Source organism: Ranitomeya variabilis, chromosome 6 (assembly GCF_051348905.1).
Source record: "Ranitomeya variabilis isolate aRanVar5 chromosome 6, aRanVar5.hap1, whole genome shotgun sequence".
Lineage (NCBI taxonomy): Eukaryota > Metazoa > Chordata > Amphibia > Anura > Dendrobatidae > Ranitomeya > Ranitomeya variabilis.
Genome location: NC_135237.1, coordinates 509,329,397 through 509,357,122, shown reverse-complemented (window position 1 = coordinate 509,357,122; position 27,726 = coordinate 509,329,397). Strand labels below are relative to the sequence as shown.

Below are 27,726 nucleotides of genomic sequence, written 5' to 3'. Positions count from 1 at the left end.
CCTACAGTAGTAGTAGTAACATGGACACACAATGTCAGTAATGATAGCAGTAATGATGGTGGTAGCAGTAGTAACATGGACACACAATGTCAGTAATGATAGCAGGAATGATGGTGGTAGTAGTAGTAACATGGACACACAATGTCTGTAATAATAGTAGGAATGATGGTGGTAGTAGTAGTAACATCATAACTCCCAACTGTCCCTCACACTGCGAGACTGTCCCAATTCTGATTCTGTGCCCCGCAGTCCTGCACAGGACTCTACATCTCCCGCACAGCCATCAGGAGAAGCAGCCGACACGCCCCCTTGTATTACGCCACACCCCTCCGTATCTTCTTCTCTGGTGGTTCAGAGAGGGAGAGAGGACATTCTGAGGTAGGTGTGTGTGTTTGTTGCACACATACATGCAGCTGGCCCTGCGGTTCTTACAGTACAAGGCATTATTACCAGGAGTAGTGGCAGCAGTTACAGCAATCCAGTGCAGCCTGTTAGTCATAGGCACAGTATATATATATATATATATATATATATATATATATATATATATATATATATACAGTGCCTACAAGTAGTATTCAACCCCCTGCAGATTTAGCAGGTTTACACATTTGGAATTAACTTGGCATTGTGACATTTGGACTGTAGATCAGCCTGGAAGTGTGAAATGCACTGCAGCAAAAAAGAATGTTATTTCTTTGTTTATTTTTTTCTTTAAATTGTGAAAAGTTTTTTCAGAGGGTCATTTATTATTCAACCCCTCAACCCACCAGAATTCTGTTTGGTTCCCCTAAAGTATGAAGAAATAGTTCAGGCACAAAGAACAATGAGCTTCACATGTTTGGATTAATTATCTCTTTTTCCAGCCTTTTCTGACTATTTAAGACCCTCCCCAAACTTGTGAACAGCACTCATACAAGGTCAACATGGGAAAGACAAAGGAGCATTCCAAGGCCATCAGAGACAAGATCGTGGAGGGTCACAAGGCTGGCAAGGGGTACAAAACACTTTCCAAGGAGTTGGGCCTACCTGTCTCCACTGTTGGGAGCATCATCCGGAAGCGGAAGGCTTATGGAACTACTGTTAGCCTTCCACGGCCTGGACAGCCTTTGAAAGTTTCCTCCCATGCCGAGGCCAGGCTTGTCCGAAGAGTCAAGGCTAACCCAAGGACAACAAGGAAGGAGCTCCGGGAAGATCTCATGGCAGTGGGGACATTGGTTTCAGTCAATACCATAAGTAACGTACTCCACCGCAATGGTCTCCATTCCAGAGGAGTCCGTAAGGTACCTTTACTTTCAAAGCGTCATGTCAAGGCTCGTCTACAGTTTGCTCATGATCACTTGGAGGACTCTGAGACTGACTGGTTCAAGGTTCTCTGGTCTGATGAGACCAAGATCGAGATCTTTGGTGCCAACCACACACGTGACGTTTGGAGACTGGATGGCACTGCATACGACCCCAAGAATACCATCCCTACAGTCAAGCATGGTGGTGGCAGCATCATGCTGTGGGGCTGTTTCTCAGCCAAGGGGCCTGGCCATCTGGTCCGCATCCATGGGAAGATGGATAGCACGGCCTACCTGGAGATTTTGGCCAAGAACCTCCGCTCCTCCATCAAGGATCTTAAGATGGGTCGTCATTTCATCTTCCAACAAGACAACAACCCAAAGCACACAGCCAAGAAAACCAAGGCCTGGTTCAAGAGGCAAAAAATCAAGGTGTTGCAGTGGCCTAGTCAGTCTCCTGACCTTAACCCAATTGAAAACTTGTGGAAGGAGCTCAAGATCAAAGTCCACATGAGACACCCAAAGAACCTAGATAACTTGGAGAAGATCTGCATGGAGGAGTGGGCCAAGATAACTCCAGAGACCAGTGCCGGCCTGATCAGGTCTTATAAAAGACGATTATTAGCTGTAATTGCAAACAAAGGTTATTCCACAAAATATTAAACCTAGGGGTTGAATAATAATTGACCCACACTTTTATGTTTAAAATTTATAAAAATTTAAATGAGCAACAAAACTTTTTGGTTTGTAAGATTTATGCATCTGTTAATAAATCCTGCTCTTGTTTGAAGTTTGAAGGCTCTAACTTATTTGCATCTTATTAAACCTGCAAAATCTGCAGGGGGTTGAATACTACTTGTAGGCACTGTATATATATATATATAGTACAGACCAAAAGTTTGGACACATCTCATTTAAAGATTTTTCTGTATTTTCACGACTATGAAAATTGTACATTTACACTGAAGGCATCAAAACTATGAATTAACACATGTGGAATTACATCTACAGCCCCGACTGTACACTGGCATCGTCATGTGAGGCAATTATACAGTATTAAGCATCATGCGGGGACATTATACTGCACCCAGCATCATGTGGGGCCATTATACAGTATTGAGCATCATGTGGGACCATTATACTGCATGCAGCGTCACATGGGGCCATGATACAGTATTGAGCATCATGTGGGGCCATTATACTGTATGCAGCATCACGTGGGGCCATGATACAGTATTGAGCATCATGTGGGGCCATTATACTGTATGCAGCGTCACGTGGGGCCATGATACAGTATGGAGCACTGTGTGGCCATTATACAGCATTGAGCATCATGTGTGGCCATTATACTGTATGGATCATCATGTGGGGCCATTATATATTATGGAGCACTGTGTGACCATTATACAGTATGGAGCATTATTTGTGGCCATTATACAGTATGGAGCATCACATGGGGCCATTATACAATATGGAGCATCATGTGGGGCCATTATACAGTATTGAGCATCATGTGGGACCATTATACTGTACGCAGCATCATGTGGGCCATTATTCAGTATGGAGCACTGTGTGGCCATTATACAGTATGGAGCATCATGTGTGGCGATTATGCAGTATGGAGCGTCATGTGGGGCCATTATACAGTATTGCGCATCATGTGGGGCCATTATACAGTATGGAGCATCATGTGGGCCATTATACTGTATGCAGCACCATGTGGGGCCATTATACAGTATTGAGCATCATGTGGGGCCATTATACTGTATGCAGCATCACGTGGGGCAATGATACAGTATTGAGCATCATGTGGGGCAATTACACTGTATGCAGCATCATGTGGGGCCATTATACAGTATGGAGCACTGTGTGGCCATTATACAGTATGCAGCATCATGTGGGGCCATTATACAGTATGGAGCATCATGTGTGACCATTATACAGTATGCAGCATGATGTGTGGCCATTATACAGTATTGAGCATCATGTGTGGCCATTATACAGTATGGAGCACTGTGTGGCCATATTTTTTTCTGTTTATAATTATTGTTTATGAAACAGTGTGATCAGCAGCGCTAAATGGGTGTGGTTGGGGAGTGGATATGGGTGTGACTAGTTGTGAAATGGGTGTGGTCAGGACGTTGCCTAAAATTTGCTGCGGTGCGCTAAGCGCCCCACAAACTTTGTCCCTCTTTGCCTTCTTCAAAAATTGGGAGGTATGGTAACATGGACACACAATGTCAGTAATGATAGCAGTAATGATGGTGGTAGCAGTACTAACATGGACACACAATGTCAGTAATAATAGCAGGAATTATGGTGGTAGTAGTAGTAACATGGACACACAATGTCAGTAATAATAGCAGGAATGATGGTGGTAGCAGTAGTAACATGGACACACAATGTCAGTAATAATAGCAGGAATGATGGTGGTAGTAGTAGTAGTAACATGGACACACAATGTCAGTAATAATAGCAGGAATGATGGTGGTAGTAGTAGTAACATGGACACACAATGTCAGTAATAATAGCAGGAATGATGGTGGTAGTAGTACTAACATGGACACACAATGTCAGTAATAATAGCAGTAATGATGGTGGTAGTAGTAGTAACATGGACACACAATGTCAGTAATAATAGCAGGAATGATGGTGATAGTAGTAGTAACATGGACACACAATGTCAGTAATAATAGCGGGAATGATGGTGGTAGTAGTAGTAACATGGACACACAATGTCAGTAATAATAGCAGTAATGATGGTGGTAGTAGTAGTAACATGGACACACAATGTCAGTAATAATAGCAGGAATGATGGTGGTAGTAGTAGTAACATGGACACACAATGTCAGTAATAATAGCAGGAATGATGGTGGTAGTAGTACTAACATGGACACACAATGTCAGTAATAATAGCAGTAATGATGGTGGTAGTAGTAGTAACATGGACACACAATGTCAGTAATAATAGAAGGAATGATGGTGGTAGTAGTAATAACATGGACACACAATGTCAGTAATAATAGCAGTAATGATGGTGGTAGTAGTAGTAACATGGACACACAATGTCAGTAATAATAGCAGTAATGATGGTGGTAGTAGTAGTAACATGGACACACAATGTCAGTAATAATAGAAGGAATGATGGTGGTAGTAGTAGTAACATGGACACACAATGTCAGTAATAATAGAAGGAATGATGGTGGTAGTAGTAGTAACATGGATATACAATGTCAGTAATAATAGCAGGAATGATGATGGTAGTAGTAGTAACATGGACACACAATGTCAGTAATAATAGAAGGAATGATGGTGGTAGTAGTAGTAACATGGACACACAATGTCAGTAATAATAGCAGGAATGATGGTGGTAGTAGTAGTAACATGGACACACAATGTCAGTAATAATAGCAGGAATGATGGTGGTAGTAGTAGTAACATGAACACACAATGTCAGTAATAATAGCAGGAATGATGGTGGTAGTAGTAGTAACATGGACACACAATGTCAGTAATAATAGCAGTAATGATGGTGGTAGTAGTAGTAACATGGACACACAATGTCTGTCATAATAGCAGGAATGATGGTGGTAGTAGTAGTAGTAACATGGACACACAATGTCTGTCATAATAGCAGGAATGATGGTGGTAGTAGTAGTAACATGGACACACAATGTCTGTCATAATAGCAGGAATGATGGTGATAGTAGTAGTAACATGGACACACAATGTCAGTAATAATAGCAGTAATGATGGTGGTAGTAGTAGTAACATGGACACACAATGTCTGTCATAATAGCAGGAATGATGGTGGTAGTAGTAGTAGTAACATGGACACACAATGTCAGTAATAATAGCAGGAATGATGATGGTAGTAGTAGTAACATGGACACACAATGTCAGTAATAATAGCAGGAATGATGGTGGTAGTAGTAGTAACATGGACACACAATGTCAGTAATAATAGCAGGCAGGGGCTGGCTGGCAATTTTTAGCCTGGGGGGCAATCACAAGGCAGTGGCCCTCGAGTTGCGGTGGCCCTCTTTTTCCCTGCTTATATCTGGCCACTGCATTAAAGTAGCAGAGATAACAGGCTTTAAAAACAGGCTGGTACACAGATATGGGAACTGAACGGAGCTTGCTGCATAGATATGGGAGCAGAATCGAGCTTACTCCAGAGATATGGGAACAGAACGGAGCTTACTACAGAGATATGTGAGCAGAACAGAGCTTACTACAGAGATATGGGAGCAGAACAGAGCTTATTATAGAGATATGGGAGCAGAACCGAACTTACTAGATTCAGAGATATGGGAGCCGAACCGAGCTTACTGCAAAGATATGGGAGCAGAACCGAGCTTACTACAGAGATATGGGAGCAGAACCGAGCTAACAGCAAGGATATGGGAGCAGAACCAAGCTTACTGCAGAGATATAAGAGCATAATGGGGCTTACTACAGAGATATGGCAGCAGAAACAAGCTTACTACCGAGAAAAGGGAGCAGAACCAAGCTTACTACAGAGATAGGGGAACAGAACCAAGCTTACTACAGAGATATGGGAGCAGAAACGAGCTTACTACAGAGATAAGGAAGCAGATCCGAGCTTACTGCAAAGATATGGGAGCAGAACCAAGCTTACTACAGAGATATGGGAGCAGAACCGAGCTTAGTGCAGAGAAATGGGAGCAGAACCGAGCTTATTGCAGAGATATGGGAACAGAATCGACCTTATTACAGAGATATGGGAGCAGAACCAAACTTACTACAGAGATATGGGAGCAGAACCTAGCATACTACAGAGATAAGGGAGCAGAACCAACCTTACTAGATAGATAAGGTAGCAGAACCGAGCTTACTACAGAGATATGGGAGCAGAACCGAGCTTACTGCAGAGATATGGGAGCAGAACCGAGCTTACTACAGAGATAAGGGAGCAGAACCGAGCTTAATAAGTCTACTACATGGAACCAAGTCTGCTACATAGAAACTGGAGCAGAACTGAGATTACGACATACATACAGTACCATAATCTAGATTACTACATTGATAGAGTACCAGAACCAAGCTTACTGCTTAGATATGGTGTCATAATAATAATAATCATAATGGAACTTACTTACAAACATACACACAACAATACAGCTACACAGCGCCTAGTACTATCACCTCTACACAGAGAATACATAATATTATAATATCACCATTACCTCAACATGAAACTACATTCTATACAAAGACCAATGATGCCACCATACACTCCCTGACAGAAGTTATGTGTTATGGACCTGGTGGTTAGGAGCACCTGGAATGACCTGATGAGTAAACTCAAAAAACGGAACTAGCTCTGGGAAGTGGGAACTCTGCTGACCGCAAACTCTACTCCTATCGCACACACTAGAAATAGCCGTGGAGCGTACCTAACTCTCCCTAGATGCCTCTTCACAGCCTAAGAGCTAACTACCCCTAAAGATAGAAATAGAAGCCTAACCTTGCCTCAGAGAAATTCCCCAAAGGTAAAGGCAGCCCCCCACATATATTGACTGTGAGTTATGAGGAAAGTCACAAACACAGGAATGAAACAGGTTTTAGCATAGGAGGCCAGACTTACTAAATAGTCAGAGGATAGAAAAGAATACTATGCGGTCAGCATAAAAAAACTACAAAACCACGCAGAGTATGCAAAAAGACCCCCGCACCGACTCACGGTGTGGAGGTGCAACACTGCACCCCAGAGCTTCCAGCTAGCAAGGAAACATCATGATAGCGAGCTGGACTAGAATTTAGCAGTGCTAAGAAATATATTCAGGCAGCAGTAACATCAAATGAACTAGCAGGGACTTAGCTTCTGCTGGAGTAGACAGGTCCTCAGAGAAGTCCAAGAGAGATCTGAACCAATTCTGATACATTGACAGCTGGCATCAGGTAACGATCTGAGTGGAGTTAAATAGGGAAGCCAGCATAGCAACATAACGAGAGCAGCTGATAAAGTCAACCTAGTGACCAGCAGTTCCGCTCGAAGCCACCAGAGGGAGCCCAAGAGCAGAACTAACCAAAGTACCATTCATGACCACAGGAGGGAGTCCGAGAAAGGAATTCACAACAGTTATGTAAATAAAAGCTTATAACCTGATGTTAAATTCATCCATTGGTTGTATAAGTTATTCTTTTGAAAGCTGGAACCCTCCAAAATGTGATTTAGGTTAAGAAAATAAATTGTTATCAAAGCAGAAATATTGATCAGTTAATGGACACAGAATGGTCAGATTTTGGCAAAGACAACATTTTTGTTGCCCACAGACAAATAATTAACTTAAAATACAAATATATGTTGCATAACATTGGTGAATGAAGTTGTGGTGCTCATCTAGATTCTTTGGTTTTGTCTTCCAAGCTTCCTCTTTCATCCTTCCCCAAACATGCTCAATGATGTTCATGTCTGGTGACTGGGCTGGCCAGTCCTTGAGCACCTTGATCTTTTTTGCCTGGAGGAACTTTGTTGTAGAGATGGATGTATGAGATGGAGCACGATCCTGCTGCAGAATTTGACCTCTTTTATGATTTGGAATATAAGCGATAGCTAATACTTCTTGATATTGTAGGCTATTGATATTGCCTTCCACCTTGCAAATGTTTCGCACACCCCCATACTGAATGTAACCCCAGACCATGATGTTTCAACCACCAAATTTAACTGTCTTCTGGGTGTATTTTGGATCCATACTGGCTCCAGTAAGTCTCCTGCAGTGTTTGTGGCAGCTGTGGTGTAATTCTACTGAAGATAAATCCATCTTCTGCCACTTTTCCAGTGTCCATCTATTTAGCAGGCTGTGGGAGTTTGCAAATGCCACACAGTTTTTTATTTGCCTTTTGTTTAGTGCTGGCTTCTGGGCACTGATTCGACCATAGAGGCCATTTTGAGACAGAATCCTACAAACTGTTCTAGTTGACACAGGTAAAGGTTTAGGTGTGCACTCAGCCTTAATATGGCGATGTGCTGGTGTAACGGACCAATGGTCCAGAATAACAGTAAAAGTTAAATTCTCTGCACTCTCTCTAGGTTTCTTATGCAAAGTCTGGTATAAATTTATTATACATAAACTGGAAGCGTAACATAATATTACAGCATCTGTGATTTTTTATATACAACGTTTCGACTCAACCAGAGCCTTTGTCACGTAATCGCTTGTTCCAGCTAAGATAGTGATATACAGAGAAGGCGGAAAGTCCCAGCGGTGCAATATAAGCTCTATTGTAGTCTAAATGTCCGCCTATGGAAGATCCTGTCCAGTAGTGTGGACCTGCAGTGTCTGTTATGACAAGCGGCGCTCCCGCGCCTTGCTAACGATCGGCGTGTCACGTGCGGTGAATTTAACTTTTACTAGTTGACACAGGGACTTGAGGTGACCAGACCTGTTGGAGCTCTGCTGCTGTGGAAGAGGGGCTTGCTTTGGATTTTCTAACCAACAAACATTCCTCCTGAGCAGTTGTCTTGCGGGGTCTGCCGGACCTGGGCTAGTCAAACACATCTCCAGTCTCTTCAAATCTTTTTTTTAATTCTTTGTACTTGACGCTGAGACACATTAAAGGTGCCCGCTACCTCTGCAGTGGATCTGGTCTTCAGCCTCTTGATAATCCAGGCTTTGGTCGCAGGGTGGATTTTTGGCATGTTGTCAAGAGCTCAAGTTGCAGTTCAACTGAAGGTCTGGGGTGCTGGGTTTTTTTTTATACACACACACTAAATAACCGATCATTTACTGAGCACAGGTGAGGATGTAAACTAAGATTGGGTGCATTATATGACCAGGCAACAAAACTTTTGTCTTGCTAAAATCTGACCATTCTGTGTCCATTAACTGATCAATATTTCTGCATTGATGTCAATTTATTTTCTTAACCTAAACCACATTTTGGAAGGTTTCAGCTTTCAAAAGAATAATTTATACAACCAATGGATGAATTTAACATCAGGTTATAAGCTATTTTTTCCATACATGGGTAAGCGACGTTACTTTTGTCAGGGAGTGTACAACTTTTACTACTAGTATACTACAATACTGATCATTAATTTTAAAAAAGCACAACACTAAGTGCCATTGTATACAGGAACTCTGTATTTACGGTCAGTGTAAAGATACTACAGTGATCACTGGTTACATTATACACAGGAGATCTGTATAAGGTGTCAGTGCACAGGTAATACAGTGATTACCACTGCCAGTGACATTATACACAGGAGCTTTGTATATAGTATACAGTGTATAGTGTCAGTGTACAGGTAATACACTGACTCACTAGTGATGTCTCTAGCTTAAGTCCTTCATCTTTGCTTTTCATTTTCATCCAGCACAGACTGCCATCACTTCTTCCAGCCAGGACTCGTCTCTGCATAAAATAACACAGTTACCTAGAGCACGGCTTCCAGACCACATTCCCCACTTTTTCCCTTTCTTCTACACCATGTTCCAAATTATTATGCAAATTATATTTTTCTCGGATTTTCCTAAATGGTCGGTGCAAATGACAGTCAGTCTAATAAAAGTCATAACCCGTAGATTATACATCAAATTTTATTGGAGAAACCTCCCAATGATAACAGTATAATCTCCAAAATGAATAAAAACTCAAAATGCACTGTTCCAAATTATTAGGCACAGTAGAATTTCTAAACATTTGATCTGATTTAAAGGACTGAAAATGCTCATTTGTGGAATTGGCAGCATTAGGAGGTCACATTCACTGAACAAAAAAGATATTTAACTCCAAAACATCCTAACAGGCCAAGTCACTTGTTACCATAGAAACCCTTCTTTGTTATCACCTTCACAATTCTCGTTTCCATTGAACTTGAGAGTTTTTGGAGAGTTTCTGCTTGTATTTTTTTGCATAAAGTCAGAATCGCCTCCCAGAGCTGCTGTTTTGATGTGAACTGCCTCCCACCCTCATAGATCTTTTGCTTGATGATACTCCAAAGGTTCTCTATAGGGTTGAGGTCAGGGGAAGATGGTGGCCACACCATGAGTTTATCTCCTTTCATGCCCATAGCAGCCAATGACTCAGAGGTATTCTTTGCAGCACGAAATGGTGCATTGTCATGCATGAAGATGATTTTGCTCCTGAAGGCACGTTTCTGCTTTTTATACTATGGAAGAAAGTTGTCAGTCAGAAATTCTGTATACTTTGCAGAGGTCATTTTCACACCTTCAGGTACCTTAAAGGGCCCTTCCAGCTGTTTCCCCATGATTCCAGCCCAAAACATTACTCCTCCATCTCCTTGCTGACGTTGCAGCCTTGTTGGGACATGGTGGCTATCCACCAATCATCCACTAGTCCATCCATCTGGACCACCCAGGGTTGCTCGACACTCATCAGTAAACAAGACTGTTTGGAAATCAGTCTTCATGTGTGTCTGGGCCCACTGCAACTGTTTCTGCTTGTGAACACTGTTTAGGGGTGGCCGAATAGTAGGTTTATGCACCACAGCAAGCCTTCGAAGGATCCTACACCTTGAGGTTCGAGGGACTCCAGAGGCACCAGCAGCTTCAAATAACTGTTTGCTGCTTTGTAATGGTATTTTGGCAGCTGCTCTCTTTATCCAATGAATTTGTCTGGCAGAAAACCTTCCTCATTATGCCTTTATCTGCATGAACTCTGTCTGTGCTCTGTTTCAGTCACAAATCTCTTCACAGTATGATGATCACTCTTAAGTTTTCGTGAAATATCTAATGTTTCCATACTTTGACCAAGGCATTGCACTATTTAATGCTTTTCAGCAGCAGAGAGATCCTTTTTATTTCCCATATTGCTTGAAACCTGTGGTCTGCTTTATATTGTGGAACATCATTTTTAAGTAGTTTTTCTTTAATTAGAATCACCTGAAAAACTAATCATCACATGTGTTTAAGATTGATTTCAGTGATCCATTGAGCCCTGAGACACATTACCATCCACGAGTTTATTTGAAAAACAAAACAATTAAATCTTTATGACACTTAAATCCAATTTGCATAATAATTTGGAACATGGTGTACACTAGACATCTGAATACAGAGGTGCACCCACAAACAATATATAATTGGTTATTATGCAACCTCATAGATTGTAAGCTTGCGAGCAGGGCCCTCATTCCTTTTGGTATCTGTTGATCTATGTGTTTATTGTTATGCTTAATGTCCATTGTCTGTACAAGTCCCCTCTAAAATGTAAAGTGTTGGCCCTATAGAAATAAAATGATCATAATTATTATTGTTAACCGACCATTCCAAATATAAATTATAATCCACCACTGTGCACCCACTAACTATAAATAGCCACTTTCCCCATTCAATATATAAATTAATTAGCACCTGTACTCTTTCCCCCAACTCATTACCAGTCACTTCATCCTCAACGCCCCCCACTATGTACCTACCACTCTAACCCTAACCCCGATTCATTATAGTTACATGCCCCTCCCGCCCCAATTCATTGTCATGTCTTTCTCTTTCACCCTCTATTCATTATCAACTGCTCTACCCCACATTCAATACATCATTTACTCCCCCACCCTTAAAATGCATTATTTGTTCTTCCCCTAGATCATCATTTGCTCTCCCCACCCCCTCTTCAATTGATCATTTGCTCTCCCCATCCCCACCTTCAATTAAATTGCTGTCCCCTGTCCCTCACACTGAATTTATCATTTTGCAGTCCCTCCACTTTAATTTGAAGTCCCCTTACTTCATTCATTGCAGTCTCCTATCACCCCCTCACTTCATCTGCAGTGCCCCTTCATCATTTGCAGCCCCCTATCCCCCTTCTATTTCATCATGAGCAGTCCCACATCAGACACACTTCATAATGTGCAGTCCTGCAGTCCCCTTCTCCCACTTCATCATGTGCAGTCCCCTTACCCCCCACTTCATCATGTGCAGTCCCCTTACCCCCCACTTCATCATGTGCAGTCACCCTTACCCCCACTTCATGTGCAGTCCATCTTACACTCCACTTTATCATGTGCAGTCCCCATTACCCCCCACTTCATGTGCAGATCACCTTACCCCCCACTTCATCATGTGCAGTCCCCCTTACCCCCACATCATCATGTGCTGCCCCATTCCATCATGTACAGCCCCACTCTCCCCACTTCATCATGTGCAGTCTCCTTTATCCACTAAACTATCATGTGCAGCCCCACTCCCCCTTCATCATGTGCAGCCCCACTCCATCATGTACAGCCCCACTCAACCTTCATCATGTGCAGCCCCACTTACCCCCTCACGCCATCATGTGCAGTCTCCTTTAACCCCCAAATTCCATCATGTGCAGCCTCCTTACACCCCCCACTTCATAACTTGCAGTTAACCACCATTACATTTATTTTATAAAGAAAACAAAAAAGTTCTTCATACTTACCTCACCAGTCGCTCCCCTGCAGTGCCTCTCTGCTTCTAGCATCCGGGTCATGTCGGCGTGTGCGTGAGGACGCCATCGCGCATGCCCAACATCTAACCTGGAAGTATAGAGAACATGAAGGGAGCAGTAGCTGCTCAGCCGTCAAGGTGACAGCCAAGCATAGCTCCTGGCCCCAGCGCAGACGTGTGCGCTGACTGTGATGCAGCTGTGTCTGCTGCCAGCCACGTCACAGTACAGCAGACATGGCTGTGCACAATTTGCTGTGTGGCTGTAGCCACCACCAGGCAGCCGGCCCTGAACAGCTGCTGGGGGAGCGGCCCGGGGGGCATTTGCCTCTTTGCCACCTGGGCCAGTCAGCCCCTGATAGCAGGAATGATGGTGGTAGTAGTAGTAACATGGACACACAATGTCAGTAATAATAGCAGGAATGATGGTGGTAGTAGTAATAACATGGACACACAATGTCTTTCATAATAGCAGGAATGATGGTGGTAGTAGTAGTAGTAACATGGACACACAATGTCTGTCATAATAGCAGGAATGATGGTGGTAGTAGTAGTAGTAACATGGACACACAATGTCAGTAATAATAGCAGGAATGATGATGGTAGTAGTAGTAACATGGACACACAATGTCAGTAATAATAGCAGGAATGATGGTGGTAGTAGTAGTAACATGGACACACAATGTCAGTAATAATAGCAGGAATGATGGTGGTAGTAGTAGTAACATGGACACACAATGTCAGTAATAATAGCAGGAATGATGGTAGTAGTAGTAGTAACATGGACACACAATGTCAGTAATAATAGCAGGAATGATGATGGTAGTAGTAGTAACATGGACACACAATGTCAGTAATAATAGCGGGAATGATGGTGGTAGTAGTAACATGGACACACAATGTCAGTAATAATAGCAGGAATGATGGTGGTAGTAGTAGTAGTAACATGGACACACAATGTCAGTAATAATAGCAGGAATGATGATGGTAGTAGTAGTAACATGGACACACAATGTCAGTAATAATAGCAGGAATGATGATGGTAGTAGTAGTAACATGGACACACAATGTCAGTAATAATAGCGGGAATGATGGTGGTAGTAGTAGTAACATGGACACACAATGTCAGTAATAATAGCAGGAATGATGGTGGTAGTAGTAGTAGTAACATGGACACACAATGTCAGTAATAATAGCAGGAATGATGATGGTAGTAGTAGTAACATGGACACACAATGTCAGTAATAATAGCAGGAATGATGATGGTAGTAGTAGTAACATGGACACACAATGTCAGTAATAATAGCGGGAATGATGGTGGTAGTAGTAGTAACATGGACACACAATGTCAGTAATAATAGCAGGAATGATGGTGGTAGTAGTAGTAGTAACATGGACACACAATGTCAGTAATAATAGCGGGAATGATGGTGGTAGTAGTAACATGGACACACAATGTCTGTCATAATAGCAGGAATGATGGTGGTAGTAGTAGTAACATGGACACACAATGTAATATACTTTCTAACCATCTGAACATTAATATTTCCATGTAACTGCTCCTTTAATTTCTTGCTGTTACAATCACATTACTAAGAATTCTGTAGCAGAACCATGTTCTTTTCCCCAGCAGATAAGATAAGGACATTACACAGATGACTGACTCCAAGGTCTGCTCTTCTCCTCCATCCTCCCGATGTGTGCAGGACCCTCCTGCCCTGTGTATCCCACCTCTGCAGCCTTGGCATGCCCTGTCCCCCGTGCTGTGTGCCCGGCACTGGCCCTGGTGGGGCGGAGGGCGGGTCTTTCCATGCCTGCTGTCTGTTCCCACAGGGAGCAATCGTCCTTCTTTTGGTTGCTGGATGTAGGCGGCTGTGCGAGTGCGAGGAGCGGGTTAGTCAGCGGAGTCTCCTTCTCCCACAGGACGAGGTAAGCCCAGTGTGACCGCTGCGCAAAGCACCGTGCGTCTTATGGAATGCGCAGATCCGGAGCGCACCGACCGCAGAGACGCCGGACGCACCGTGCGGATGGGGCCGGTAACTTGTGCTGCTCCCTGGATGTCCTGATTGCTGGGACTTGTAGGTTCACAAGAACTCCAGGCTGAGCTCCACTGTGCAGGAAAGAAGCGCAACAAAGTCACATCTGAAACCCATGATGTGCGTATTGTCCCAGGAAGCTCCGACCGACACATTACACATGCAGGAAAGCTGAGTTTGTCATTTGTACAGGCTGTTGTGTCACATAACAATTTATATATGTGCTTAGGACGAAAACAATATGTCTAGTGTGGATTAAACCCTATAAAAACAACATTTACAGCACGGGCTGCTGTAACATTATGTGCTGGTAATTGTGAGGGTTTTTTTTGCAATTATATGAACTGAGGGTTACAGTGCGGATTATGTCATTCCGGCAGCCTCCAAATGGCAAGCAGGCATTCAGACATGTGGGCCCCTTGTGTGACTGGCACAGAAGGGTGAGAACAAGAAAGGGGCAATGTATTAATATTAATGTATATGCTGCCTAAAGATGGCAAAAGTGACCAATTTCTCTGTTTTATTCTAGTTGCTCCGTTCGGTATGTGTTTCTTTTGTGTTGTCTTTTTTTTTGTTTGTTTTCTTTTTTTGGAGGAGGAAGGGTTGAACCCACCATCCAGTACCATAGATATTGTCCTTTTAATTCAGTGCAGATTTTTATCGTCTTTACCAGGTGGGTGTTATTTACATTTATTCACTTGGTATTTTTTCCGAGTAGCCTAAAGACACATCCTCAAAGAATAAGGCTGCCATCACACTAGCAGTATTTGGTCAGTATTTTACCTCAGTATTTGTAAGCCAAAACCAGGAGTGGGTGATAAATGCAGAAGTGGAGCATATGTTTCTGTTATACTTTTCCTCTAATTGTTCCACTCCTGGTTTTGGCTTACAAATACTGATGTAAAATACTGACCAAATCCTGCTAGGGTGACGGCAGCCTAAGAGTCACAGTGAGGCCGGCCTCACACTCAGCGTATGTAAATACGGTCCGTTTTTAGGGCCGTAATATGCAGAAAAGTCCCCAAAATAGTCATCCGTATGTCATCCGTAGTCAGGGTGTGTCAGCGTATTTTGCGCATGGCATCCTCCGTATGTAATCCGTACTGCGATATTTTCTCGCAGGCTTGCAAAACAGACATCTAATGGATTTATGTGCTCAAATGTTCGTTAAAACATATATACAGTATATATACATGTCATTGAGACACATATATATATTCTGTATTTATATTTAATTCAGCGCGATATTTGTGAACAGCCGGTAATTCAATTGCCGGCTTTTCATTTCTCCTTCCCAAACCTGACAGGATATGAGACATGGTTTACATACAGTAAACCATCTCATATCCCCTTTTTTTTGCATATTCCACACTACTAATGTTAGTAGTCTGTATGTGCAAAATTTGGGCGCTGTAGCTGCTAAAATAAAGGGTTAAATGGCGGAAAAAATTGGCGTGGGCTCCCGCGCAATTTTCTCCGCCAGAGTGGTAAAGCCAGTGACTGAGGGCAGATATTAATAGCCAGGAGAGGGTCCATGGTTATTGGCCCCCCCTGGCTACAAACATCTGCCCCCAGCCACCCCAGAAAAGGCACATCTGGAAGATGCGCCTATTCTGGCACTTGGCCACTCTCTTCCCACTCCCGTGTAGCAGTGGGATATGGGGTAATGAAGGGTTAATGTCACCTTGCTATTGTAAGGTGACATTAAGCCAGATTAATAATGGAGAGGCGTCAATTATGACACCTATCCATTATTAATCCAATTGTATAAAAGGGTTAAAAAAACACACACATTATTAAAAAGTATTTTAATGAAATAAACACACAGGTTGTTTTAATATTTTATTGCTCTCTCAATCCCCCTGAAGACCCTCGCTCAGAAAAATAATAAACCAACAATATACATACCTTCAGATGATCTGTCACGTCCCACGAAGTAAATCCATCTGAAGGGGTTAAATCATTTTACAGCCAGGAGCTGTGCTAAAGCACTCGCTCGTGCCTGTAAACCCTGGGTGCTGAAAGGAAAGCTGGGTGATCTGTACTTACCTTGAGTTGCGGTGATGCGCCCTCTGCTGGATGTCCTCATGAACTGGAGCCTTGGAAAAGTTCCCACGCTCAAGTTCATATGAACTTTCATTGGCGATTTTTTTGCGCAATACTGTGACAAACGCAGCATGCTGCGATTTTCTACAGCCGTACAAGACCATATATTACGGATGCGTAATATACGGCAGATAGGAGCTGGGCCATAGAGAATCATTGGGCCGTGTGTAATGCGTATTTTACGGACGTAGTTTATGCGCTCATATGTCCGTAAAACTCGCTAGTGTGAGGCCGGCCTAAGGACCCTTATCTCTGCAATCTTTAAAAAAAAGCATATTCAAGGGAGCAGAGCAAATAAAATAAAAATATAAATGTATTCGAAATTGGCGCTGTCCGGTCCGATGAGCATTGGTGGTCTTTTTCCCCAGTGTCTCCACTATCCCCACAATTGCGTCCTCGTGCCTTAATTGATGTGGATGACTCACCACAGACCACGTTCACATGTTCAGTATTTGGTCAGTATTTTACCTCAGTATTTGTAAGCCAAAATCAGGAGTGGGTGATAAATGCAGAAGTGGTGACGTGTTTCTATTATACTTTTCCTTTGATTGTTCCTCACCTAGTTTTGACTAACAAATACTGAGGTAAAATACTGACCAAATACTGAACATGTGAATGTGGACACACTCTGCTGCAAATCTCACGCCTGCGTGTTGATGCACAGGCCTACGTAGGCGCACCGTGATTTACCCTACTAAGGGCAAAGACAAGTCCTGTGACGCTCAGCAGGTCACAGTGCGCCTGTGCTTCACCTACGCTGGCGCAAGATTAGCAGCACTGTGGGGATGATGTAGGATGCATTATCCACATCGGTTAAGGTAGGAGGATGCTATTGTAGGGACAGAAGAGGCGCAGGACAAAGACCAGCAACCCCCATTGCACCAGATCAAGAGACTAAGGCCGGGGTCACACTTGCGAGTGTGATGCGAGAAGCTCACACGAGTCTCTCGGACCAATACCCGGCGCTGCCGCCAGCACTCGGGACCGGAGGATTCAGCTGCATAGAAATACATGCAGACGCACAGTCCGGTCCGAGTGCTGGTGGCAGTGCCGGGTATTCATGCAAGAGACTCGCTCAAGTTTCTCACATTGCACTCACAAGTGTGACCCCGGCCTTATAAAACTTATTTTTTGGATATGCAAAAGGAGTTGGGGAGTCATATACAGGTTGCCAGATTACTGGACTCCGGTACAAGAGGAGTTAATGGTGGTGGCTTTAGTTTATATTAGGAAAACCTGCTGACAGGATCCCTTTAAAGATGGCTTCACAAATACTTGTTTTTCAGACCAAGTACAGACCATGGATCTCTGGACCTGAACTCGATAGCCTCACAAGCATATACGAGGAGTCCAAAACCAGCCTTAGGCCGGTTTCGCACGCTCCGGTACGTGTAGTGACAGTTTTCTCACGTACCGGAGACACTGATACACGTAGACCCATTCAAATGAATGGGTCTATGCACATGTCTCCGTGTTTTCACGGACCATGTGTCCGTGTGCAAAACACGGAGACATGTCCGTTTTTCTCCGGCAGCACGGTCTGCAAAGCGTCCCGCACACATGCACACGGAGAACAGTGTGCACTCTCCTCCGTGTGCACGTACCGCCCGCAGGAGAAACAGCGCTACAGTAAGCGCTGACCCCCTGCTTGTGGTGCTGAAGGCGGCATTCATCCCTTCTGTCCTGCTCGGCTAAAAGCAGCACTTGCAGAACAGAAGAGATGAAAAATGACGTTTTGCTTTTTTTTCTTTAAAAATAAAGTTTGGGGGTCACCTCCCGCCTCCCACCCCTCCCCACCCCCTGTGCGCCTGCCCACTTGCATTAAAATACTCACCCAGCTCCCGCGATGCCTCTTCTCAGCGCCGGCTGCTTGTCCTGTGTGAGCGGTCACGTGGTACCGCTCATTATAGGGATGAATATGCGGCTCCACCTTCCATAGGGAACTTTTCAACCTTTTCCCACATATCATGCTTCAAACATAAAGATACCAAATGTAAATTTTTGGTGAAGAATCAACAACAAGTGGAACACAATTGTGAAGTTGAATGAAATTTATTGGTTATTTTACATTTTTGTGGAAATTCAAAAACTGAAAAGTGGGGCGTGCAATATTATTCGGTCCCTTTAACTTAATACTTTGTTGCGCCACCTTTTGCTGCGATTACAGATGCAAGTCGCTTGGGGTATGTCTTTCAGTTTTGTACATCGAGAGACTGAAATTCTTGCCCATTCTTCCTTGGCAAACAGCTCGAGCTCAGTGAGTTTTGATGGAGATCATTTGTGAACAGCAGTTTTCAGCTCTTTCCACAGATTGGATTGAGGTCTGGACTTTGACGTGGCCATTCTAACACCTGGATACCTTTATTTGTGAACCATTCCATTGTAGATTTTGCTTTATGTATCATTGTATTGTTGGAAGACAAATCTCCATCCCAGTCTCAGGTCTTTTGCAGACTCCAACAGGTTTGCTTCAAGAATGGTCCTGTATTTGGCTCCATCCATCTTCCCATGAATTTTAAATCTTCCCTGTCCCTGCAAATGAAAAGTAGGCCCAAATCATGATTCTGCCACCACCATGTTTGACAGTGGGGATGGTGTGTTCAGGGTGATGAGCTATGTTGCCTTTACTCCAAACATATTGTTTGGCATTGTTGCCAAAAAGTTCGATTTTGGTTTCATCTGACCAGGTGGCTTGTTGCAAACTTTAAACAACACTTTTTATGGATATCTTTGAGAAATGGCTTTCTTCTTGCCACTCTTCCATAATGGCCAGATTTGTGCAGTGTACGACTGATTCTTGTCCTATGGACAGACTGTCCCACCTCAGCTGTAGCTCTCTGCAGTTCATCCAGAGTGATCATGGGCCTCGTGGCTCCATCTCTGATCAGTCTTCTCCTTGTTTGAGATGAAAGTTTAGAGGGACGGCCGTGTCTTGGTATGTCTGCAGTGGTATGATACTCCTTCCATCTACTATATAATTGTCTAAGGGGTACTTCCGTCTGTCTGTCTGTCTGCCTTGGATATTCATTGGTCGTGGCCTCTGTCTGTCACGGAAATCCAACTCGCTGATTGGTCGTGGCAAAACAGCCACGACCAATCAGCGACGGGCACAGTCTGGCACCAAAATGGCCACTCTGTCCTCCCCGCAGTCAGTGCCCGCTCCCTTATCCCCTCCAGTCAGCGCTCACACAGGGTTAATGGCAGCGCTAATGGACCGCGTTATACCACGGTGTAACGCACTCCATTAACGCTGCTATTAACCCTGTGTGACCAAATTTTTGCTATTGATGCTGCCTATGCAACATCAATAGTAAAAAGATCTAATGTTAAAAATAATAAAAAAAATAAAAAATCATTATATACTCACTTTCCGCCGCCTTTCCCGCTCCTCGCGACGCTCCGGTGACCGCTCCATGCAAGCAGCAGGTTCCGGTGCTAAGGATGGTACCTGCCATGACGTCATGAGGGCTTATTTTTTGCAGGACGAGTTGTACTTTTGAACGACATCATTGGTTTTACCATGTCGTGTACTAGAAAACGGGAAAAAAATTCCAAGTGCGGTGAAATTGTAAAAAAAGTGCAGTCCCACACTTGTTTTTTTGTTTGGCTTTTTTGCTAGGTTCACTAAATGCTAAAACTGACCTGCCGTTATGATTCTCCAGGTCAGTACGAGTTCATAGACACCTAACATGACTAGGTTATTTTTTATCTAAGTGGTGAAAAAAAATTCCAAACTTTGCTAAAAAAAAAATTAAAAAAAATTGTGCCATATTCAGATACTCGTAGCGTCTCCATTTTTCAAGATCTGGGGTCGGTTGAGGGCTTATTTTTTGCGTGCCGAGCTGATGTTTTTAATGATAGCATTTCGGTGCAGATACGTTCTTTTGATCGCCCGTTATTGCATTTCGAATTTTTTTCTCGCTATGCCGTTTAGTAATCAGGTTAATGCTTTTTTTTATTGATAGATCGGGCGATTCTGAACGTGGCGATACCAAATATGTGTAGGTTTGATTTTTTTTTTTTTTATTGATTTATTTTGATTGGGGCGAAAGGGGGTGATTTAAATTTTTATATTTTTTTTTATTTTTTTCACATTTTTTTTTACTTTTGCCATGCTTCAATAGCCTCCATGGGAGGCTAGAAGCTGGCACAACGCGATCAGCTCTGCTACATAGCAGCGATCATCAGATCGCTGCTATGCAGCAGAAATGCAGGTGTGCTATGAGCGCCGACCACAGGGTGGCGCTCACAGCTACCGGCGATCAGTAACCATAGAGGTCTCAAAGACCTCTATGGTTATTCTGCAGAAGCATTGCTGACCCCCGATCATGTGACGGGGTCGGCGATGCACTCATTTCCGTCCGCCAGCGCCGGTTAAATGCCGCTGTCTGTGTTTGACAGCGGCATTTAACTAGTTAATAGCGGCGGGTGAATCGCGATTTCACCCGCCGCTATTGCGGGCACATGTCAGCTGTTCAAAACAGCTGACATGTCCCGACTTTGATGCGGGCTCACCGCCGGAGCCCGCATCAAAGCGGGGCTTCTGACTTCGGACATACTATCCCGTCCAAGGTCAGAAAGGGGTTAAAGTTTTGGAAATCATTTTGTATCCAAATCCGGCTTTAAACTTCTCCACAACAGTATCACGGACCTGCCTGTTGTGTTCCTTGGTCTTCATGATGCTCTCTGTGCTTCAAACAGAACCCTGAGACTATCACAGAGCAGGTGCATTTATACGGAGACTTGATTACTTACAGGTGGATTACATTTATCATCATTAGGCATTTACGACAACATTGGATCATTCAGAGATCCACAATGAACTTCTGGAGTGAGTTTGCTGCACTGAGAGTAAAGGGGCCGAATAATATTGCACGCCTCACTTTTCAGTTTTTGAATTTCCACAAAAATTTAAAATAACCAATATTTTTCGTTCAACTTCACAATTGTGTTCCACTTGTTGTTGATTCTTCACCAAAAATTTACAATTGGTATTTTTATGTTTGAAGCATGATATGTGGGAAAAGATTGAAAAGTTCAAGGGAGCCGAATACTTTCGCAAGGCACTGTACAATTCTGGTTCCTGTGCTTTCACCAAAGCTATCGTCCATGCTGCACACAGTTGTTACGAACTGCAGACATTTATTTCTTGGTTTGAAAAGAGCCATGAACCTTTATATAAGGCCGGCGTCACACTTAACGTATGAATGAACGTGTGTAATCCATTTGCAATGCGATGATGCGATTTTCTCGCACCTATGTATGCGTATGACATCCGTATAACATACATATGGCTTTACTTTTCTCACTGACTTTCCCCATTGAATTTAATGGCTCAATGGGCTGAAATAAGGAAAATGGTTGCGTATTTCTCGCAAGCTACATGGATGGTCCGTGTGGTGTCCGAGTTTTTCTCGCATCCATAGACTTGCATTGGCGAGACTCAGCCGATATACGAATACAGTCGCAGCATGCTGCGATTTCTCTCACACACAGACTACACCCGAGAAAAAAACGGTGATGTGAGCTGCCCCATAGATTAACACTGGTCGGAGTGAAATGTGATGTTTTCTCACATAGCACTCGTCTGTATTCAACGCTATTGTGACTCCGGCCTAAGACATATAGTTCTTGCTTTAAGGGTTCGCTCACATCTGCTTATAAATACGCCAAATGCAATGTGATATAAACAACGCACTGCTCTCGCCCCAATGTTAATCAATGAGGCAGTGCAGATTTCCCTATTTTTTCTCCTCTGGATTCAGCATGCTGTGATTTTACTCCGAAGTTGGACAGTGCCTGAAAAAAATCTCATGCCATACAGGCCATCAGTGACATCTGAATTTTACGGATGCATTACACAATTCTGTAATATAGGAAACTGTAAATGGTCCTGTAATGATTAATAGCTGCTGAGTAAAAACACGGACTACACACGGATGACGAGTGAGAAAAAAGCATCCCACCCTTCAGAATAAAAATCGGACCAATTTTTTTTCTTTATAAACTGATGTGAGCGAACTCTAAGGCTATGTGCAGACATATTTTTTAGCTCTGCGGATTTTTCTGCAGCGGATTTGATAAGTCCGCAGGTAAAAGACACTGTGTTTAAGGGCTGTCCCACACGTCCAGATAATTCCGGTACCGGAATAAATCGGTACCGGAGTTATCCGTGTCCGTGTGCCTGGGAACTCACGGAGGCCATACGTGCGGCACACGTGTGCCGCCCGTATGGCGAGTGGGTACCACACGGAGCGTGTGGTACCCACTCTGCATCATGCTGAAACCGCGATTCATATGTTCCCTGCAGCAGCGTTTGCTGCAGAGAAAATATGAATAATAGTGTTTAAAATAAAGATCTATGTGTCCGCCGCCCTCCCACCCCCTGTGCGCCCCCCCGCTGGTCAGAAAATACTTACCCGGGTCCCCCGTCGGCTGTCGCTCCTTCCTGGTCTGGCCGCGGCTTCTAGTGTATGCGGTCCGATCATTTACAGTCATGAATATGTGGCTCCACCTCCCATAGGGGCGGAGCCGACTATTCATGATTGTAAATGATCGGCCCCACGTGACCGCATACAGTAAGCCGCGGCCAGACCAGGAAGGAGCGACAGCCGACGGGGGACCCGGGTAAGTATTTTCTGACCAGCGGGGGGGCGCACAGGGGGTGGGGGGGCGGCGGACACATAGATCTTTATTTTAAACACTATTATTCATATTTTCTCTGCAGCAAACGCTGCTGCAGGGAACATATGAATCGCGGCTTCAGCACCATGTGGGGAGGACAGCGCTTACTGTAGCGCTGTCTCCTGCACGCACACGGACCCCAGACGGAGAATGTCCGTGTGAGGTCCGTGTTTTACACGGACCCATTGACTCTATTGGGTCCGTGTAATACGTGCGCTCCCACGAACACTGACATGTCTCCGTGTTTGGCACACGGAGACACGGTCCGCAAAAAATCAATGACATCTGAACAGATGCATTGATTTTTATGGGTCTACGTGTGTCAGTGTCTCCGGTACGTGAGGAAACTGTCACCTCACGTACCGGAGCCACTGACGTGTGAAACCGGCCTAACCTGCAGATTTACTGCAGAATTACCACAGATTTAGTGCGGATTTCACCTGCAGTTTTACACCTGCGGTTTCCTATTATGGAGCAGGTGTAAACCGCAGCGGAATCTGCACAAAGAATTGACATGCTGCGGAATGTAACCCGCTGCGTTTCCGTGCGGTTTTTTTACGCAGCATGTGCACTGCGGATTGCGTTTTACTTCTGTCCACATGTGAGTGAGTGGGAGTGTGTAGGAGAGGGATGGGAGAAGCTTTGGCTTTTCTCCACCTGAATCCGCCTACAGGAATAAGTCTTTCCATTACTCTTCAGTTTGGTGATCGGGGCTTGTAAGGCAGAGGCTGCGCACAGCTTCTTGCATGGGTTCATCATGTCATCTGTGACTTCAGTCCCTATGAGGACCAGTACATCTCCCCTTATCCCACTCATTGTCCGGTTTGTCTGAAGGATTTGCCATATTGGCTGCAGGCTAAAGCAGAAAGGAACTCTGGAGCTTTAATTAATTCGGGAATAGATGTACAGTGAAGTAATTCATTGCTGGAGGGTGCAATCAGGCTGTGCGTGGATGCAAAGAATTAGTGAATAAAGAACGTATTCTGTCTGATTAAAATTGCAGCATTCTCAAAGATTATATTCACACGCAGCATTTTTGCTGCAGTTTTTTTTGCATGAAAACCAGTGTTGGCAGGAAAAACAATGTGTACATTAAGTGCATTTTTACACATTTTTCCTACATTTTTCTGTGCATTGTTTACTTGCATTTTCCTATTCATTTAAATAGGTGAAAAAAATTCTGAAAGAATTGACATACTTCGGATTTGAAAAAAGCACCTAGGAGCGCAAAAAACACTAGGAAAAAAGTTCAGAAATCTCATTTACTTTACTGGCATTTTTGCAGCATGCTCAGCAAAAAAGCCACTTGTGAACATACCCGAACTCTTGTGCTTTACCCCATTGTCTTCTAATATTGATTGCATAATATGTGATGTTGATGGATTTTGTAGAACTTTTTCTTACAGCTAAGATTGTATGTTGTGGTTTATGTTGATGAATCTACTGTATATAGAATGAAACCTCTATGAGAAGACCACCCATATGCAGATCAGATTTTCTATGGAATATGGTGTACTGGCCATCTTTTTTTAGAAGACCACCCCTTTTTAAGACCACTTTATAATTTTAGTTGGTTGTGAAAGAGGATTCATTGACATAGGATCCATAGGGCTGGAGCAAATTCTCTACAATATACAGGATTTGATGGCTTGGTGCACATATCGTGATTTTTTTACTTTAACCAAGCCTGACTTGAAGGTCTCCCTATGGCCGGAGACACACTGGTGCGAGAGACGGCCGAGTCTCGCTGGTTAAAAGCAAGCTGTGGCACCTGCACTCCGGAGCGGAGCGTGCGGCTCCATAGCAATACATGGAGCTGCACGCTCAGCTCCGGAATGCAGGTGCCACAGCTTGCTTTTAACCAGCGAGACTCGGCCGTCTCTCGCACCAGTGTGTCTCCGGCCTATACAGGACTCTCTGTCAATGCCTCCTGCGTAAATGGTGTTTGCTAGAACTCATCCTGACAATCAAATTCTAATTTTTTGGTTGAAATCTGGACTCTGCAATCACCGCAGATAGCTTTTCCAGATAGCCAGGCTCCCACACATCAACCCCCCATATGGCCACTCATGAACATCTATGTACTCACTTGTGTAAGGTGATTACCAAAAGTGTATTTGTAACTTGGTGCGGAGCGGCAGCCACAGGAGAGGTACTGTTCTTCAGTGTCCTGGCACGTTACATGAAAGTGGGGGTCTTGACTGGGTGTGTGGACTTGTGCTGTGACGGCCTTATGCCCCTGCAGGCTGTATATAATTGTTGTGGGTTTGCCAGGACCAGATATTTCACAGTTTTACTCTTTACTGAATGGTTAATTGGTAAGGGTTATATACAAAGTCTTATGGACGTTTCTTTTACATTTTGAAGCATTTTCCACATAGTGTCTTTCCTCTGTATTATACACCAAGGTCTCGTGGATAGGCGTCCTCTCCTAAGACCCAAATCTGGAAGGTCACTATGTCTCTTTTCCTCAGGATCACACTATCCCTCCTTCTTCAGTCTCCTCTCACACAGGATCAGCCTCCAATGTAGCACTGCTCACTCTACACTCCAAAACCTAACTCCTGTCCAAGCAGGAAGGAGTCACTTTTCCTAAAACTAGCACCTCCCACTTATCGGCTAGTCCCAAACATTAACGACGAACTTACCCTGTAGTCAACTACACACATATTACACTATACATTACATTACTTCACATGATCCATTACAGAATATTTACACAACTCACATAACACTTTACATAACGTGATTGGTGTCTTCAGTGGTAGGAACGTGACCGCAGCGGTTCACCATCCTTACATATTCATACACACAGTCGCCCATTCTTGTATGCACATGTGCTCACTCCCCTACATTGACTCATGCAATTACTTGTGTACACATGCGACCACACGTGCTCCTTCGTACTCATGGTCATGCAGCCATGCATTCACCAAACCCCCCAGACATACATGTATACATACTGTCATGCTCTCAGATAGTAGTCCATGCACTTACTCATGAAAATGTAACTCCACTTATACAAATACTTGTGCACCCGTACGTCAGCATACTCTCAGGCACATGGAGGCACCACCATGCATTGGCTAACACGTTCTACATGGCCTCGCTAATAATTTGAGTTTTGGAGCAATGTTTGATGGTCAACATCCTGAAGGACAGAAAAAAGCCGCAGTCCTTTAGGGGCTAAGCCTCTCAGATCAGCCCTACTGTTATGTAATATTAGCTTCTACTTATTGACATTGTAATGGATCCCCCACCTCTCACCGTCTTTGTGCATTTACTCAGCTGAACACACAGCCTTCAGGACTCTGCTAACAATGACGTACGATATAAAAATTCTACATGTGGATTCCAAATCTGATCTGTAGTTTCCAAATGGACACAATTCAGGTAAAGCTGTGTCAATGTTTGGCCACCATTTTTAAAAGGTATTTATCGGTCTGATTGACCCCCAGTGACACTGCCGCTACCTATGGTGCTGTTTGTAGCATCATCACATTAACGATGTAAGTGGCACATGAGTGCAGATTTTTCTGACCAAGAGAGCAATCTAACAGGTTTGGCAAGTAGTTCAACCTCTAAACAAGATCCTATCCCAATATGTAGTAGGTATAATAATAATGATTTTAGCAAATACCTGCTATTAGAAATGTAGTATAGTTTTTCTGATTCACTATGTCTCTTTCCTCATGTGCAAGGCATTACGTCCACTGGCAACTAACTAAGGCCAGAGTCACACTAAACTTATGAATAATCAGTCCGAGTCTCCCTGTGTCGCACTAGTGTAATGTGAGTGTCATGCGAGTACAATCCGATTTTTCACAACTAGCATCCGATTTACATCCGAATACAGTGCGATTGCTATCCAATTGCAATGCGATTTTAACATGAGCTTTTACATACAGCAATTCTCTATGTCATTTACACATCGTTTTCAAAGGAAATGTTTGTCAAAACACACACACACATACTGTATATATATATACATATATTTATATTTAATAGATAGATAGAATAAAATCTGGCAATTCATGTGCCGCGTACAATATAATCACAGCCGTCTGACAGGTCCTGCAAGTTCACGGCCAATTAACTCACTTCACCTATGTGACGTCAGCGCGAGCGCCGTGGGAAATTTTCCCACGACGCTTGCACTGACGTCAGAAAGGTGAAGTGAGTTCATTGGCCGTGAACTCGCAGGACCTGTCAGAT

At 43.6% G+C, this 27,726-nt stretch overlaps 1 protein-coding gene across 2 annotated transcripts in view; it reads left to right on the top strand.

Moving 5' to 3' along the window:
* The window catches only part of MATN2 (matrilin 2), a 192,502-nt gene that overhangs the window by 8,469 nt on the left and 156,307 nt on the right, over positions 1-27,726 (top strand). Inside the window, exon 1 of one of the 2 annotated variants that reach the window (XM_077270919.1) lies at positions 14,388-14,614. The exons of the other annotated variant lie outside the window; for it this stretch is intronic. The gene's annotated coding sequence lies outside the window, so the exon portion shown is untranslated. Of the gene's footprint in view, positions 1-14,387; positions 14,615-27,726 lie in introns of those variants that run through there. 2 annotated transcript variants of the gene reach the window in all.